Below are 19,537 nucleotides of genomic sequence, written 5' to 3'. Positions count from 1 at the left end.
CAATGGCAGAACCATCAAATTTTTCACAGCCAGACTTTAGTGACAAAATATTTAAAAGCTTCTCTGCACAACCGTGAATTCTCAAACATAAAAATAGGTTGTGTAACACTGTGAGATCCAATGACAAGAATCAAAGAAGTATGATCTGGCACTTCTCTTGCTAAATCTTGAAGAAAAGCAAGGGGGGTATTATTCTTCCCATAAAGGGCATATTAAAACCATATCTATTTTCTCATAGGTAGAATCCACTTGGTTATTAGCCCAAGTAAAATTTCTACCATTTAATGGCAATTCTCTCAACCCTATTTCCACTTCAATTGGAATTTGGCAATTTTGTGCATCTTCATAAACAATAATGAAGTTCCATTGGAATTTGGCAATTTTGTCAAACACCAAAATTCTTACAAAATACACCCCTATTTCCACTTGAACCACATCTAGCATATCACTATAAACCCCAACTAAAATTCCACCATATTTTCCCCTAGGAGGGGCCAAATTGCACACGTAATTTTTTTCTCCACACAAATTGTGGGGCTCATTTTTGGAGAAACGAGTTTTAGTTGTCTCCTGCAAACCAACAAAGTCCAGCTTCTTCTCACAAATCATTTCTCTAACAATCCTGACCAATACCTCTCACATTCCAAAACTTACCTATCATTTTCACAAGAGAACTATTTGATTTCCTTTTTGTGTCTTTTCGGTAATCCTGGTTGTTTTTAACCACGAAGTCATTTTAGGTGACATAGCAGAGAGGAGGCCGGGCTTGTTGACCGTGCCGCATGTCACCTCCTCTCCACCACCAATAAGGGTCGCGGGTTATAACTGTTCGCTTGGTTGTGAACCAGTCTATGGTTGGATGGTTAGAAGGACAGTGGTATCCCCAGCCCACCAGGATTCAACCCAGGTGTTCGCATTATCCTGAATTTATTTCAGAATTTTCGACGAGACGCGTTTAGTGAGAGACTGGGAGCAGACATTCTCGTTGACTACGAGGTGCCTGTGGTGGCTCCATCAATCTCAAGATGATATGTCGGCTCAGTCTCTCCGAGGTGCTCATAAAGGTAGGATATGCGTGTGTATTCATAAGGGTGAGTGTATGCCGGCCCAGTCTCTCCGAAAGCTTGCGTTTGTACTACGTTCTAAAGAAACAGTTAGCGTTGTTTATAAAAACCCTACAAAATTCCCTATAATGGTACAAACCTTTGATCCAAAGAGGCAAAGCCTTCGGTGCACGCGACCGGAGCCAGTCGACACCCAGACCGAAGAGCAGCTGTCCAGCTCACATCCCTCCCCCTTTGCACGCTCGATCGATCGACCAGCCGATGAAGCCATCGCATGCAGCGCACAAAACCAAACCAAACCTACAAATAACCTACTATTACTACAACCTGTCCCTTACGCAGCTAGAAAGCGACAGATTCCCCCGTGTTTAATTATGTTAAAACTCGTAGTATAGCGGAAAGGCCAAAAGGTTAGATGTTTCCTGGCCGGATTGGACTTAACAAAGTCGACGTGTGTCACGTACACGAGGGACAGGGGCGGGGCGGACGACGGGGAAAGGTGGTGGCGCGTCGCGGGCCGGGGGAGCACGGCGGCGGCAGCGCAACGTGTGCGCCCCTCGCCCCCGCGCCCACACGCTGTCGCCCCGGCCGCCTCCGCTTTTCGAGCTGTAAAACCCAGCCGTCTGCGTCGCCAGCATCGGCCAGCGGTCGACCGTCGTCCGGTGCGTACGTGCCGTCGCTGTTCGCCCGTGGCTCCGCTCATGGGAGGGTTCAGCGTACAGGGTCGGTGGTTACCAAAGATGATAGGCTTTTTTTTGGCTTTGGAGCCGTGCACACGTGTGGTGTGCTGCTTTTTGTTCCTCGGAGCATCTACGGCTAGACTTGACAAATCGGCTCTCTATATGCTCGCAACCGTCTTCGTCACCTTGTATTTTCTACGGTTGTTGATCTCCTTCTTCTTATTCGCAAGCCACTTCTTCGCATGTTCATTCAGGAGAGTCTTGTTCGCCAACATGATCTTCGCATCCACGGCGTCTCGTGTGAGTTGCAACCTCCCATTCTCAAGCTCTATCTTGCCAAATGTCTTGGCTTTCTCGAGTTCTCATTTGATCGGCGCATCTTACTACTCCAACTCGATCTTTTCTCTCTCAATTTTAAGTTTCTTCTTCGTCCTCTTTCGGTCTCACTCCATACTCTCCTTTTGTGTATCAACCATGAGCTTGTACCTCTCCTCCTTGTTCTCCCTAGCCAAAAAAAATTCTGTCCATGTGGACGACATTTTTGTAGCCGCGGCGTCACGGGAGGCCCGTGCCTTCTCCCACTATTTTCCCATGACTTGGCAGTTATCTTTTGGCACGGTGGATCTTCCATTTGTGACGACAACATCGTCCTCTTCATCGCCATTGATTTGTGGGCGCTTGAGACATCTTTCCTCTTCTTGCAGGACTTGAGATTGGCCACGAGTTAGTTTCACTTCGATTTGCCATTCAATATGATCCAACAATGGCTAAAATCCAACAACTTTTTCTCCACCTCGTGATACAAAATGGACGCCACCGCCATCTAGCAAACAACATATGTATGAGCACGAGAATGCAAACACAAGAATCATACGCAAATGATGACAAGATGAAGCAATTGAGCTTACGTGAGTTGCCACTCCCATCCCATTTTGAGGGGTGTTTGGTCACTTGTGAGTAGTCGCCGATATACTTGTCCACTTCCCCTTGAATGACCCCCCAGCGATGTTTGAGAGATGCCACATTGCGGGTGGTCACGATAGGATGCTAGTCCACATACTCCTTTTGTTCACGATACTCCTTCCAAATTTTCTCTCAATACATATTCCCCTTTTGCTCTGTGCCGCATATTGGATCCGTCGTAGTGACCAACCAAGCTTTGACCAACAAGATGTCCTCAAATCTTGAGAATGCCGACCCTCTTGCCTTCGCCGTCATGGTCTTCTTCTTCTTCTTCTTCTTCTTCTTCTTCTTCTTCTTCTTCTTCTTCTTCTTCTTCTTGTTGTTGTTGTTGTTGTTGCTCGGATTGGGGTCGGATGTTGTCCCAACTTCAAATGCGGTGGTGCCCTCCAATTCATACTCCATTCCAGTCGGATCGTCATTGCCATTGATCATGTTCGACAAGAACGCCTCCTACATGATACTGGTTTGTAAGCATTCATCATGTGCGAAATGAACTAGTGGTCTATGCAAAAGTTTGATCGGACAAGAGCAAAGAAAATGTGACGACCCTTGTTCTGTCATTCCGTCGAACATGTCGAGGGCAGTATGGGCGCCGCTGGTGCCCGTGCTTATCCGCGCCCGAACGAGCTGTGGCGAGTCACATATGTCAATCGCTGGAATCTGCATGGGCGAAAAGCTCTCGGAATGGCCCAGCCGACCGTCGAATCCTCCTCTATCCCAACGGAGTCGGACAGCGTAATCCGCGTTGGCGCTCGGATAAGGGGAGCGGAGTTCCAGGCGCGGTAGAGGAGACAACTGCTCCACCATCACTGGTAGAAAAAGGGCCTATTGTTCCGGTTCGTAAGGGCCTTTTGTCCCGGTTCTGGAACCGGGACTAAAGGGTCGGTACTAATGCCCTGTCCCTTTAGTCCCGGTTCAATCCAGAACCGGGACAGATGGGTCTGCACGTGGCCTGTGCGTGGAGCCCAGGCAGGAGACCCTTTGGTCCCGGTTGGTGGCACGAACCGGGACCAATAGGCATCCACGCGTTAGCATTTCTGTGGCTGGGGTTTTTGTTTTTTTTAAAGGGGGGGGGGGTTGGGGGATTAATTTAGGTGTTTCATATATTGTGTTAGCTAGCTATAATTAATAGAGAGAAGTGTCCTCTCTTATGTCCGTGCTTGGTCGACGCTACGTACTATACATACGTATAGAGAGGACTAGACACGCTAGCTAGGTAGTAAGCAAACGAAGAAAACAGAAGATCGTCATGAACATATATGCATACAGAGAGAAGTGATATCGACCACCTCTCCTTCTCCGAGAGATTGGTCGAACAACAAGTTCTCGTATATCTATCCGACACTACCGGCTACATATATACAATAATTATCTCCTACAAGTATAATCATACGGACTCAGGGTCCACATAGAATTCTCCGTCTTCAGGGATCACGTGGTCAAGAAAGAATGCCGCCAATTCCTCTTGAATTACTCGCATGCGAGCTAGTGCTAGGACTTCATCCCGCTTCCGAAACATCTAATTTAAAGAAGGGGGTCAATACATATATATATGAATGAATGAAACTCAACACAAATTATGGTAATAAAATAAAATTGTGAATGTTGTTATTTACGTACTTCATATTGTTCGTCAGTGTAGCCCCGCTCACAGGTCGTGTGGCGGATGGACTCGCAAACGTAGTATCCACAGAAATCATTCCCTTGTTCCTGCCACAACCACTTTACAAGAAATAGAGGTCAATCAAACTGATAAGCAAGAATTCCAAATGGTATTGATGAAACTAGCGCTTGAATGACTAGTAGATGCGCGGAACATGCTACTATAGTACTTACTTTCGGGTGTCTAAATTGCAGCTCCTTCGGTAGTCCCGGAGCTTTTCTGGTGAATTTTCTCCAAACCCTGCCGGACAAAGAAAACAATTACTTGATATATCAGGAAATGAACAAATTTGCTGATATGGTGGATAATGATCGATTTAACTTACTTCTCGAGTATTTGAGTCATGTCTGCATAGTCCTGGGGATCTTTTCGTCTTGAGTCTAAGACGGTTACTAGTCCATGCTCAAGCTTAATCTCTAGGAGAATATAGTGGAAACTGCACACGCATGCATAACTCATCAATTACATTACTATAACCTTGACTAATATATAAGGGAAACCGAATACGCACAAGACAGTAACACTCACTTGAAGTTGTAAGGAAAGAGTATTATATCTTTGTTTTCATTTATTACGAACGGTCGTAGCAAGTTGGCCTCGGTAGCTGCGGCATGAAATTTAACCTGAGTTGCATCTATGAGATATGTGTTAATGAACCCAATATCATCGACTTGTCTTTTCTTCAATTCAACGATCTTCAATTTGCATAATATAGTGAGGATGATTATAAATACATGCAATGAAAGAGCTGAGCTATATAGAGAGACTTAATGACAGAAGTAGTACTACTTACAGACAGTAGCAGGCGATCGTTGTTTTATCGAGGGCCAATTGATTGAAAAACTGATAGAACTTCTCAAATGGAACAGGCAACAGTTCAATTCCAACGAGGTCATGCTCCTTTTGAACTTTCACATACAAAGTACTCCTCCCCCCAGAGTCTCTGCAGATTTTCAAGTACCAATCATGCAATCTTCGCATCATCATTGATAGAGATCTTTCATCTTTGACGAGAGGCTTCCCGTACTCGTATCTTTGTATCTGCACGTCCATGGGTTCATAATGTACATCGTCGGGCAGGTAATCTGCAAGATTGCTATAACCGGGCACCATCCTCGGATCATTGGCGACGTTGTGGCTAGGCACCTTGAGCGGGGGGCACGATTGCTTCACTTGTTCGCCGAGCTGGGTAATTTGTTTCCCAGCTCGTCGTTCTTTCAGCCTTTGATCACTGACAGTACTTCCCGACCGCTCCGCTTCGGCAAATTCCTTTCTAATAATGCGCTCATAGTTTCCTTTCGGTGGAGACTTCGGTGGTTTTGTCAGGGCAGCCAGAGTGCGCTTCGCTTTCACCGGATCTACCTTCTCCTCCGGAAGTGGATGTCTCTTTGCTTTCAACCCTTGAAACCAGTCATCCACTTCGGTTCGTGCGATCTCGGCATTCTCCTCCGGGGTCCTCTCGTATGGTAACTTCTTTGGAGTCTTCAGAGAAGGACCGAATCTGTATGTCCTCCCGCCTCTGGTTGTACTGCTAGACGCCGACCGAGCAGACGGAGCGGTTGTCTTCTTTACTTGCTTACGAGGCGGAGGAGAAGGACCACGACGCGCCGGAGCAGCCGGAGCGGCGGCAGGTCTCTTCCGCCCTTGCTGATGAGGCGGAGAAGGAGGAGGCTGGCTGCTCGGGCGCGTCGGCGCAGGTGGAGAAGGAGGCGGAGTGCCGCCACGCGCTGGAGAAGGAGCCGGTCGAGTGTCCTGATCATCACTCGCCGGAGGAGGAGGCGGTGGAGGAGGCGGAGTGCCCTGACTTGCCAGGGGAGGAGGAGGAGGCGGAGGCGTCCAGTTCGGAAGGTTAATGAGCTCCTTCCGCCATAGGCATGGAGTCTTCAGAGCAGACCCTAGCCTAGTCTCCCCTTCACGGGTAGGATGGTCAAGCTGGAGGTCCTCAAATCCCTCCGTTATTTCATCCACCATCACCCTAGCATATCCTTCTGGAATCGGCCGGCAGTGAAAAGTTGCGCCGGGTTCAGTAGGATAAACAGAGCCAACAGCCGCCTTGACCTTCAAATTCATCCATTGCGTCATAAGGTGGCAATTTTGAGACTCCGTGATAGCATCCACGGGATAGCTGGCAGGAGCCGTCAAGGCATGCTCCGGCTGAAGTAGCTCGGTGGAAGCCACGCTGCTTCTGTGCTGAGATGGCGGGGTAGCTTCGGGGGAAGCTTCGGCAGTACGTTTGCTGCGATTTGCTTCTCGTTCCTCTATCGCGTCTACCCTTGCTTGCAGCGCCTGCATTTGGGTCTGCTGTACTTTTTTCCTCCTCTCATGGGATTTGTATCCGCCTGCGTCCGGAAACCCAACCTTCCACGGAATGGAGCCTGGCGTGCCTCGTGTCCGTCCAGGGTGCTCAGGATTCCCGAGGGCCATTGTGAGCTCGTCGTTCTCTCTATATGGAAAGAACGTCCCTTGCTGCGCTGCTTCGATATACTGCTTAAGCTTCCTGACTGGTATGTCCATTTGATCGTTCGTCCAAATGCACTTCCCTGTTACAGGGTCCAAGGTTCCGCCAGCCTCGAAGAACCAAGTCCGACAACGGTCTGGCCAGTTAATTGTCTCTGGTTCGATCCCTTTATCAACCAGATCATTCTCAGTCTTGGCCCACTTAGGCCGGGCTACGAGGTAGCCACCTGATCCCGTGCGATGGTGATGCTTCTTCTTCGCAACATTTTGCTTGTTTGTCGCCGACATCTTCTTACCCTTTTCCGATGTCTTGTGGGCCACAAATGCGGGCCAGTGATCTCTGATCTTCTCATATCTGCCCTTGAATTCTGGTGTCTCATCATTTTCGACAAACTTATTCAGCTCTTTCTTCCACCTCCTGAATAGTTCTGCCATCCTCTTAAGAGCAAAAGACTTGATTAATTGCTCTTTAACTGGGTTCTCTGGATTATCCTCTGGCGGTAGGGTGAAATTTGACTTCAGCTCAGTCTAAAGATCATTTTTCTGCATATCATTGACATAAGACACCTCAGGGTCTTTTGTAGCCGGCTTAAACCATTGCTGGATGCTGATCGGGATCTTGTCCCTAACCAGAACCCCGCACTAAGCAACAAATGCGTTCTTTGTTCGGATGGGTTCAATCGGTTGGCCGTCGGGCGCGATTGCTATGATCTCAAACCTTTCATCCGAGCTCAACTTTTTCTTCGGGCCTCGTCTCTTTACCGAAGTTGTGCTCGATCCGGAGGGCTAGAAAAAAGAACAAAGACTTAATTAATATGTGTACATACCAAAACAATGAATGCATCAATTAGCTAGTCAGCACAGGCTTAACTAATATATATACCTGGCCGGACTCGGTTCGGTCACCGAGCTGTCATCACGGTCTCCTTCTTGCACCGGCATTGGGTCACCGGAGTCGTCCTCATGTTCTTCTTCTTGCACCGGCATTAGGTCACCGTAGCCACCTTCTTCACCCTCTCCTTCCAGACCATCGGTGTCGTTGAGAAACAACGAGACGGCATCACTTCCTTCTGCGATTATGTCCCTCAGCAACGCTTCTTTTGCTTCGTCTCGGGCGGTGTCCATAGTTTCTACAAATATTTACAACATGGCAATTATTATTCAAACATTACAGATGGATATATTAGTGGCAAACGTAGAACTAGCTACCTAATCATAGTAAGGAATCATATATATTAATTAGTGGCCTCGACGCTGCTTCTCTAGGGTTTGGGGTGGCCTCGACAACGCTTCAAGGGTTTGGGGTGGCCTCGAGAACGCTTCAAGGAGGGGGTAATATCGACCCCCCCCCACGTGTTGAAGCTATCGAGAGGGGGTATATATCGACAACGACGACACTACATCTATGTCCCTCGACGACCCTCGTTCCCGATAAAAAAAAGAGGAAGAAGAAGAAAAAAAGAGGAGAAGAAAGAATAGAGGAGAAGAACTCCTCTATTCTTTCTTCTCCTCTCTCTTTTCTTCTTCCTCTTCTTTTTTTATCCTCTTCTTCCTCTCATGTTGGAGAGGATCGCCGAGGGGTCGGGAGGTTGCCTAGTGTCAAAGGATTCAACAAAACCATGTCTTCATCATTAGGAGAAAGTAACAGGTGCATGATGGTACGAAGCTCTCCAAAGTTATTTTGGAACGGAGTCCTAGATAGGATAATTCGCTTTTTGATACAAAGTTCAGCAAGAACCTTCCAAATATCGTTATTTGGAAGGCCTTTGCTGAAATTCATACAAAAAGGCAAATTATCCTATCCAGGACACCATTCCAAAATAACTTTGGAGGACTTCGTCATGCCCTGGTTACTTCCGGCTAATGATGAAGCCATGGATTTCTTCAATACTTTGACACTAGGAAACCTCTCATATATATCCATCTATAGCCACATACATATATAAATGGAAAAAATGCTATGAACAAAAATACATATATATCAATGCATACATCCATGGATCATCATTGCTCATATATCCATAGTCATATATAAAAACTTTCTGCCTATGAACAAAAAACTTTCTATGAACAAAAAACTTTGTATGAACAGAAAAACATTTTTGACATATTTAGCACATTCTAAATTTTCCTAACTCTTTTACAACCACAAAAATTACTCCAACTTCATGATAGTACCCACACTCCATTTCACCAAAAACCTTCTGATCCATAGTTTAAATTTTTTAAATTTCATTCAAATGAAATTTGAACCAGATTCAAATTCCTTGCTGAAAACCTATTCTAAACCAATCAAAAAATTCTGAAATTTTGCCATATACACAGAGAACATACATACATATATACATTTTTATAAAAATGCAAACAACAAAAAATCTAAAAAAGGACATATACACGCTCCTTCTTCTTCCTTCTTCCTCTTTTCTTCTCCAACACAACACTTTTTTTCTTAAATGTTACATATGAACATATAAAGAGCATTATACAGCATATACAGAGCATTATATATACAGTGAACATACATACATACATACATCTTAACAAAAAAATGAAAAATAGGCCGCGGTGGTCGGCGACGGCGACGATGGTTGGCGGTGCAGCTTACGGATGGCATGCGGGGACGACAATGAGAAGGAAAGGGGAGGAGGCAGGGGCTCACAGCGCGGGGAGAGGTCGAGGTCGCCGGCCGAAATCGGTGTGGCGGCGGATGAACGGCCTCGGGGATGAATGGGTCGCGGGAGCCGGCATGGTGCTTCCCCGGAGCGACAGCAACAACGGGCACGGGGAGGGGTCGGGGCCGGCCTGAGGCAGAGGCGGTGGCGCATGGGGCAGGGACGGCGTGAGGGCGACGCAGGGCAGCGGTGGCGTCGAGGCGGCGAGGTCGGGGCAGCGGTGGAGCGGGGCGGCGACGGCGTCGGGGCGGCGCGGTGAGGCGGACGGCGACGGCGCGGGGTGGCGCGCGGCGACGGGGGCGGCGACGATGGGCGTGGGCGACGACGGGCACGAGCGACGAGGCAGAGGGGGGCGGGGCAGCGGGAGAATGAGGAACTGAATGAAAATTTCACAAGTGTTTTCTTATATACTGAGACCATTGGTCCCGGTTCGTGGAACCAACCGTGACCAATGCCCCCTTTAGTCCCGGTTGGTGCCACTAACCGGGACCAATGGCCTTGTGCTGCCCCGCGTCAAAAGTTTAGTACCACCTAGCTAGCTGAGAGAGCTCGAGAGTGGTTTATAAGCGCTGCTGCGCCCACCCTCCCGAGCTCCTCTCAACTGCAGGCTTTCGGGCCTAATCTGTCACTGCAATGCCTGTGGGCCTACTGGGCCTGTTGCGGGCCTGAATCCTGGCCCATGGTAGGGTTTCTAGTCGTATTCAGGCCGTGGTGGCCCAGTAGGTGGCATTTTTTTGTTTTTTTGTTGCTTTATTTATTTTCTTTTGTTTTTTGCTTTATTTTTTTAATTCTTTATGCTTTTAGTTTTAGAAAAATTATAAACTTTTTGTTAATGCCATTAGTTTTCAAATTTGAAAACACTTTTTTAGTTTTTTTGTTTTCTTTGTTGCTTTATTTATTTTATTTTGTGATTAACTTTACTATAAAAATAGTTTTTTCCTGTTTTTTTGATTTGTTTTTTGCATTATTTATTTTGTTTTGCTTTAATTTTTAATTCTGTTTGCTTTTAGGTTAGCAAAATTATAAACTTTCTGTTAGTGCCATTAGTTTTAGAAAAATTATAAACTTTCTGTTAGTGCCATTAGTTTTCAAATTTGAAAACACTTTTTTAGTTTTTTTGTTTTCTTTGTTGCTTTATTTATTTTATTTTGTGATTAACTTTACTATAAAAATAGTTTTTTCCTATTTTTTTGATTTGTTTTTTGCATTATTTATTTTCTTTTGTTTTTTGCTTTAATTTTTAATTCTGTTTGCTTTTAGGTTAGCAAAATTATAAACTTTCTGTTAGTGCCATTAGTTTTAGAAAAATTATAAACTTTCTGTTAGTGCCATTAGTTTTAGAAAAATTATAAACTTTCTGTTAGTGCCATTAGTTTTCAAATTTTAATAGTTAAAATTTGAATTCTTTGAAAATTGTTTGAATCACAAGTTTGTGATTAACTTACTAAAAAATGAGAATAGATGCGCTTATAGAGAAAATTCAACCTAAATTCCTAGTAAATTTCTATGAATTTCAGAGAAATTCACTATGAATTTAGGTTAAACTTTTCTCTATTAGGGCATCTATTTTCACTTCGAGAGGAGCTCAACAAGGCAGAGAGGGAAGGGCTTATAAACCGGTGTGAGCCCCCTTCGGTTGGCGAGGTGGGACTAAACTCTACCCGCAATGAGGACCAACCCTTTAGTCCCGGTTTGTGGCACAAACCGGGACTAATGGTCATGGGCCAGGGGCGAGGAGCAAAATTATAAACTTTTTGTTAGTGCCATTAGTTTTAGAAAGTTGAAAGTTGGCATGGGCCAGGGACTAATGGTCATGGTATTACGAGGGCCGAACCATAAGACATGAAAGCATTTCAAATGAACTCTGAAAAAGTTGAAAGTTGGGATGGTATCATAATTTCACCTACATAGCATGTGCATGTACAAAACGGACAATGGTAGCATGTTCGTGTGTTACAAAGTTGGCATGGTATCATCATAATAGTTGCGGGAGAAAATCTTCACTTTTTCTTCGCTTGTGTCATTTGCTTATTGCGCCGTAACCATGGATAATCTTCATTGTTTATCAGGATGCTTGGGTCAGCCTTGACATTGAAGGGAGGAATTTCATGAAACTTTTCATAATCTTCAGACATGTCTGTCTTGCCGTCCACTCCTAGGATGTCCCTTTTTCCTGAAAGAACCATGTGGCGCTTTGGCTCATCGTATGATGTATTCGCTTCCTTATCTTTTCTTTTTCTCGGTTTTTTAGACATGTCCTTCACATAGATAACCTCTGCCACATCATTGGCTAGGACGAACGGTTCGTCAGTGTACCCAAGATTTTTCAGATCCACTGTTGTCATTCCGTACTGTGGGTCTACCTGTACCCCGCCGCCTAACAGATTGACCCATTTGCACTTAAACAAAGGGACCTTAAAATCAGGTCCGTAGTCAAGTTCTCATATGTCCACTATGTAACCATAATATGTGTCCTTTTCACTCTCGGTTGCTGCATCAAAGCGGACACCGCTGTTTTGGTTGGTGCTCTTTTGATCTTGGGCGATCGTATAAAATGTATTCCCATTTATCTCGTATCCTTTATAAGTCAATACAGTCAAACATGGTCCCCTGGACAACAAGTACAACTCATCACAAACAGTGTTGTCACCTCTGAGACGTGTTTCCAACCAACTGCTGAAAGTCATGATGTGTTCACATGTAATCCAGTCGTCGCACTGCTCCGGGTGTTTGGAGCGCAGACTGTTCTTGTGTTCATCTACATACGGGGTCACCAAGGTAGAGTTCTGTAGAACTGTGTAGTTTGCTTGAGACCAAGAATATCCGTCCCTGCATATTATGGAGTCTCTTCCAAGAGTGCCTTTTCCAGTCAGTCTCCCCTCATACCGCGATTTAGGGAGACCTATCTTCTTAAGGCCACGAATGAAGTCAACACAAAACCCGATAACATCCTCTGTTTGATGGCCCATGGAGATGCTTCCTTCTGGCCTAGCGCGGTTACGGACATATTTCTTTAGGACTCCCATGAACCTCTCAAAGGGGAACATATTGTGTAGAAATACGGGCCCCAGGATGACAATCTCGTCGACTAGATGAACTAGGACGTGCGTCATGATATTGAAGAAGGATGGTGGGAACACCATCTCGAAACTGACAAGACATTGCGCCACATCACTCCTTATCCTTGGTATGATTTCTGGATCGATCACCTTCTGAGAGATTGCATTGAGGAATGCACATAGCTTCACAATGGTTTATCGGACATTTTCCGGTAGAAGCCCCCTCAATGCAACCGGAAGCAGTTGCGTCATAATCACGTGGCAGTCATGAGACTTTAGGTTCTGAAACTTTTTCTCTGGCATATTTATTATTCCCTTTATATTCGACGAGAAGCCAGTCGTGACCTTCATACTGAGCAGGCATTCAAAGAAGATTTCTTTCCCTTCTTTCGTAAGAGCGTAGCTGGCAGGACCTTTATACTGCTTCGAAGGCATGCCGTCTTTTTCGTGCAAACGTTGCAGGTCCTCCCGTGCCTCAGGTGTATCTTTTGTCTTCCCATACACGCCCAAGAAGCCTAGCAGGTTCACGCAAAGGTTCTTCGTCACGTGCATCACATCGATTGAGGAGCGGACCTCTAGGTCTTTCCAGTAGGGTAGGTCCCAAAATATAGATTTCTTCTTCCACATGGGTGCGTGTCCCTCAGCGTCATTCGGAACAGCTAGTCCACCGGGACCCTTTCCAAAGATTACGTAGTGTAAATCATTGACCATAGCAAGCACGTGATCACCGGTGTGCATGGCGGGCTTCTTCCGGTGACCTGCCTCGCCTTTGAAATGCTTGTCTTTTTTTCGACATTGATGGTTGGTCGGAAGAAATCGACGATGGCCCAGGTACACATTCTTCCTGCATTTGTCCATGTATATACTTTCAGTGTCATCTAAACAGTGCATGCATGCGTGGTATCCTTTGTTTGTCTGTCCTGAAAGGTTACTGAGAGCGGGCCAATCGTTGATGGTCATGAACAGCAACGCCTTAAGGTTAAATTCCTCCTGTCTGTGCTCATCCCACGTACGTACACCGTTTCCATTCCACAGCTGTAAAAGTTCTTCAACTAATGGCCTTAGGTACACATCAATTTCGTTGCCGGGTTGCTTAGGGCCTTGGATGAGAACTGGCATCATAATGAACTTCCGCTTCATGCACATCCAAGGAGGAAGGTTATACATACATAGAATCACGGGCCAGGTGCTGTGATTGCTCCTCTGCTCCCCGAAAGGATTAATGCCATCCGTGCTTAAAGCAAACCATACATTCCTTGGGTCCTTTGCAAACTCATCCCAGTACTTTCTCTCGATTTTTCTCCACTGCGACCCGTTAGCGGGTGCTCTCAACTTCCCATCTTTCTTTCGGTTCTTACTGTGCCATCACATCAACTTGGCATGCTCTTCGTTTCTGAACAGACGTTTCAACCGTGGTATTATAGGAGCATACCACATCACCTTCGCAGGAACCCTCTTCCCGAGGGGCTCGCCGTCAACATCACCAGGGTCATCTCGTCTGATCTTATACCGCAATGCACCGCATACCGGGCATGCGTTCAGATCCTTGTATGCACCGCGGTAGAGGATGCAGTCATTAGGGCATGCATGTATCTTCTCCACCTCCAATCCTAGAGGGCATACGACCTTCTTTCCTGCATATGTACTGTCGGGCAATTCGTTATCCTTTGGAAGCTTCTTCTTGAATATTTTCAGTAGCTTCTCAAATCCTTTGTCAGCCACAGCATTCTCTGCCTTCCACTACAGCAATTCCAGTATGGTACCGAGCTTTGTGTTGCCATCTTCGCAATTGGGGTATAACCCTTTTTTGTGATCCTCTAACATGCGATTGAACTTCAGCTTCTCCTTTTGACTTTCGCATTGCGTCCTTGCATCGACAATGACCCGGCGGAGATCATCATCATCGGACACATCGTCTGGTTCCTCTTGATCTTCAGCAGCTTCACCCGTTGCAGCATCACTGGGCACATCGTCTGGTTCCTCTTGGTCTTCACCAGCTCCCCCCGTTGCAGCATCACCGTATTCAGGGGGCACATAGTTGTCATCGTACTCTTCTTCTTCGCCGTCTTCCATCATAACCCCTATTTCTCCGTGCCTCGTCCAAACATTATAGTGTGGCATGAAACCCTCATAAAGCAGGTGGGAGTGAAGGATTTTCCGGTTAGAGTAAGACCTTGTATTCCCACATTGAGTGCATGGACAACACATAAAACCATTCTGCTTGTTTGCCTCAGCCGCATCGAGAAACTCATGCACGCCCTTAATGTACTCGCGGGTGTGTCTATCACCGTACATCCATTGCCGGTTCATCTGTGTGCATTATATATAATTAAGTGTCCAAATTAATAGAAGTTCATCATCACATTAAAACCAAAGTGCATACATAGTTCTCATCTAACAACATATAGTTCTCGAGAGCATCTAATTAATTAAACCATACATTGAAACTATGTAAAATATTTCAATGCGAAAACAAATGCGATCATAATCGCAACCAAGGTAACAATTGATCCAACGACATAATGATACCAAGCCTCGGTATGAATGGCATATTTTCTAATCTTTCTAATCGTCAAGCGCATTGCATCCATCTTGATCTTGTGATCATCGACGACATCCGCAACATGCAACTCCAATATCATCTTCTCCTCCTCATTTTTTTTATTTTTTCCTTCAACAAATTGTTTTCTTCTTCAACTAAATTTAACCTCTCGACAATAGGGTCGGTTGGCATTTCCGATTCACATACATCCTACATAAATAAAATCCATGTCACGTTGGTCGGCATAATTTTCATAAACAATAAATGAACCAATAGTTATAAAGATAATATATATACCACATCCGAATCATAGACAGGACGAGGGCCGACGGGGGCGGATACCAAAGCCATCGCACTATATAAGATGCAATAATAAAAGTAAGAAAATAATACAAGTATCTATGTAAACATACAAGTAAGAATATTTTTCCTTTCAGAAAGAAGATAAGAACAAGAGGCTCACCATGGTGGTGCCGGCGATGAGCTCGGCGCGGGTGATCGACGACGGCGAAGACGGGGACGGGACGTGACGGACCGCTAAACCTAGACAAATATTATGGAAAATGGAGCTTGGAGGTCGAGCTTGGAGAGGAGAAAGCTTAAGTGGTGTGGCTCAGGCATTCCATCGAACACCTTGTGTGCATAGGAGGTGAGCTAGAGCACCACCAAGCCCTTTCCCCCTCGGCCAGAGAAAAACAGAGCACTGGGGTGCTCTGCTCGCGAGCGAGGGGTATATGTAGGCACCTCATTGGTCCCGGTTGGTGACATGAGCCGGGACTAAAGGGGAGCCTTTGGTCCCGGTTCAAGCCACCAACTGGGACCAATGGTGGTGGGCCAGGAGCGAGGCCCATTGGTCCCGGTTCATCCCACCAACCGGGACCAAAAGGTCCAGATGAACCGGGACCAATGGCCCACGTGGCCCGGCCGGCCCTCTGGGCTCACGAACCGGGACCAATGCCCCCATTGGTCCCGGTTCTGGACTGAACCGGGACTAATGAGCTGACCCGGCCTGGACCAAAGCCCTGTTTTCTACTAGTGCATGTCTGAACCACCCTGCGCCGCCGTCTTCTCCCTCTCTCGCTGCTGGCGTCACCGCAACTTTCGGGCGACGTTCTCCGCCTTTCAAGACAGATCCGACGAAGGGACGCTGACGGATGAGGCGGACCGCGTAGGCGGACCGCGTCACCGTCGTGACGGTCAGGGAAAGGCTGGACGACATCTCCGGCGGTGGATCGGGTGGTGAGGATGGGGAGCAAGGGTGGAGAACGGCGAGGGCTCGGACACATGAAAGGTTGGAGGGCGACGGGAGGAGGAGGAAGGGTTTGGTAGATTTGATGCAATTTACGGTTGGATCGGGCTGTCGGGTCTGATGTGTCGGGCGTGTCGGGCACCCCATATCTGCCCTATATTTGGCTGGATGTGAGGAATGCCGGTCAACCCGGGCATTTGAAGCTTGTTTAAGGAATCCGTCTAGGTTGAAATTTTATGACTGATTAGTGACCGGACGGTCCGTCTAGACATATGAGGCTGGTTTAAGGCGCCCGACTGTAGATGTCATCGTAGTAATAGCTCGGGCGCACAGATTGGTTACCCTGGAAACAAAATGGGTGTTCATTCCCAGCGTTGTACGTGTCCAATGCACTGGTATGAAATAACGGAGGTGGTGGATATGTCAGCTGTACCAGTTGCACAAGCTGCAAAGAACAACTCCAATCTGCTTTTACTCGATAGAAGTTCCCTATTTGACCAAAATATTTTTCTTTGACGTCGCTATTTTTAACCTAAAAGTTGTAACAGAAGCTCCTACACGGGCCTGCCACGCCCATGTAGTATATAGTGAACTGTATCATTTCCAAACGGGTTGGAATTGCATTGCTGGACAGGCGTCCATTCAACAAGCCCATTAAGGACCATGTCCGGAAGCCTATAGGTTTCACCTACAGCACGTGTAGCTGCGCGCGAGTTTTTCTTTCTTTCTTTCTGACATGTCTTTAATCGATTTGTTTTCACAATTTTGCATCGGCTTTCTTTGGCTTTTCTCTGATTTCTCCTCTTTGCTCTTTCTTTTGCTTTTTTCCTTCGATTTTCCTTGTGTCATTCTTCAGTTTTCACCAATTTGGTTTTCTCCTTTACTCTTTTTAATGTATCTCTACTTTCTTCATACACATTCTGCATTTTTTGTATACATTATATATGTTAAGTTTTTTATAATACAGGATCAACATTTTTTAAATACGTGTTTTGAACTTTTCTTAGAACACATTAAACATTTTTCAAATTTACGTCAAAATATTTTCTTGAATGATATGATTTAAAAAGAACTATGGAAAAGAATTTACATTGTATATTTTATTTAATATGTCATGAATGTATTTTTGAAACACGAGAGTTTCCTAAATGTCTTCTACATTTGTTTGAAACATTTTTTTTAAATGTCAAATTTGAATGATACTAACATTTTCCAAAAAATTGAGCAATATATTTTTATAGTACATGATTTTTTATGTGCGATGAGCACTTTTTAAAAGTTAACTAAAATATTTTTTTTCATATTATATGTATTTAGTATTTTAAAAATATAAAAAAGTAAAAAATATATGTGTTTGACATTTTCATGACACCAACATGACAAAATCGATGCCTACTGGGCCGGCCCACTACCGGCTTCTTGTAAGCAAGTCGAGCTATTGTCTCGCATTAAGCGAGATATAGTCTCACCCGAGGAGGGCTGGTATTGCTGCGTGTACAGTATGATTGGGCTCTTGGCCCTCCCCTTAAAAAAGATGTTCTTGACCCCTCAAATAAAAAAAACTATATGATTTAGCCTTGTTTAAAAATGCTAAATGAATGGAAGACCGTATGTCGTGAGGCGGAAAGAGTGGAGACAGTAAACCCAAACCATGAAGGCAAGGAAGCTCCATCTTCTAGCTCGTGGTTTCGCCGGTTCCCCTCATTTTTGTGACCACTTCGGAACCTGGAGCTGGTGGAACCATGTGTCAACGTGAGAGAGTAGTCTAAGGGCCTATTTGATTTGCAAGATCCAAAGGCGCAGGAATAAAAAATTGTGTTCCAATGTCATGCTCACTTAAATCATATAAGATTTTAGTTTGTTTGATTGTATCACAGGAAAAACCAAGGAATTCTTTCTAGGAATTTTGAGTCAATGAAAATTCTTATGGAGGGACAAACCTGCATAACCTAGTCGCCGCCACCTCCTCCTCCACAAAAAGCCAGGGCTTCTGCCTCCTGCCGGCGCCGCCGTAGGTCCGCCTCCTCTCCGGTGGCCCTAGGGCCATGGGGGCGCGGTGGATCTCGGCAAGGGCCGGCGGGAGGGCTCCGTTTTTAGTTGTTTCGTTCAATTTTGCTAGGGTTTGTGTCCTACTCAGGAAGACGAGACAACGGCGGCTCCCTGAAGATGGAATAAAGGTCTCCCCGCCTAGCCCCCGTTCCGGCGGTGCGTCTAGCACCGTTGGTGGGCGTGTGGAGGTGTGTCTCCGACGGATCTCTTTGGTGTATTTGCTCGGATCTCGTCGTTGTTCATATCTCTTCGAATTGGATCCTTCCGATCTCCGTTATTCTTCATCTCCGGCGGTTGCTGTTCTGGTGCGCTGGCCCTACGGGGCCTTAACACCACGAGTTCCCGACTGTCTACTACAACAAGTTGTGCCCGACTCCGGCGATGGAGGGGCGATGACGGCGGCGCACCTTCGGCTCGCTTCAGTGCTTGTAGTCGTCGCTAGGTGGTATATGGATCTGGTTGTAATTTTTATTATTTCTGGTATTCGTTGTACTGCCATGTTTGAAGATGAATAGATCGGAAATTTTCTCACAAAAAAAATCTTATGGAATGTAGTATAAATGAGTCATGGGGTAAAGGATTCAATGTTACGAGTCAAACAATCAATATAGGGAAAACTCATGAGGATTCAAATCTATCAAAATGCCCATGGAATTTCTTGAATCGAAGTGGCCCTGATAATTTTATATGCCAAAGGTTGTGGCATCTTGACAGTGAAGGCCATGTCACACAAAATACAAGTCCGGCGGCTATATCCATCCCGATCTGATTATTGAGATCGACGCGGTAAACATCGAGGAGCATGTGGCATTGTCTCCTTCCTGGTGTGATTGTCTCCTTCATCATGGGGTCTAGATTCGGTGGGTTATCAGCCGACGCTTCAGCCTGTCAAGACGGCAAGTGTGGCGTCAAGTTTGGTTTTATCGTCGGTTCTTCTGTTTTTCATGTTTTTCTGTTCCTTATCTTCTTCCATGATATATAGTACAACATCAAGGCCATTGTAAGGCAACCTGCCTTGTATGGGGTGTGCCCCGACCATAGTGTGTTCGACAATCTTAGGTTATCATCTATTGGGGGTGGACGGCACATGCGGCTTTTCAGAAGCTACAAGGTTAGTTCAGTTTGTGCATGTTTGGTCT

The sequence above is a fragment of the Triticum aestivum genome, chromosome 5A, assembly GCF_018294505.1.
Source record: "Triticum aestivum cultivar Chinese Spring chromosome 5A, IWGSC CS RefSeq v2.1, whole genome shotgun sequence".
Lineage (NCBI taxonomy): Eukaryota > Viridiplantae > Streptophyta > Magnoliopsida > Poales > Poaceae > Triticum > Triticum aestivum.
Note: the sequence above shows the minus strand (reverse complement) of the source record.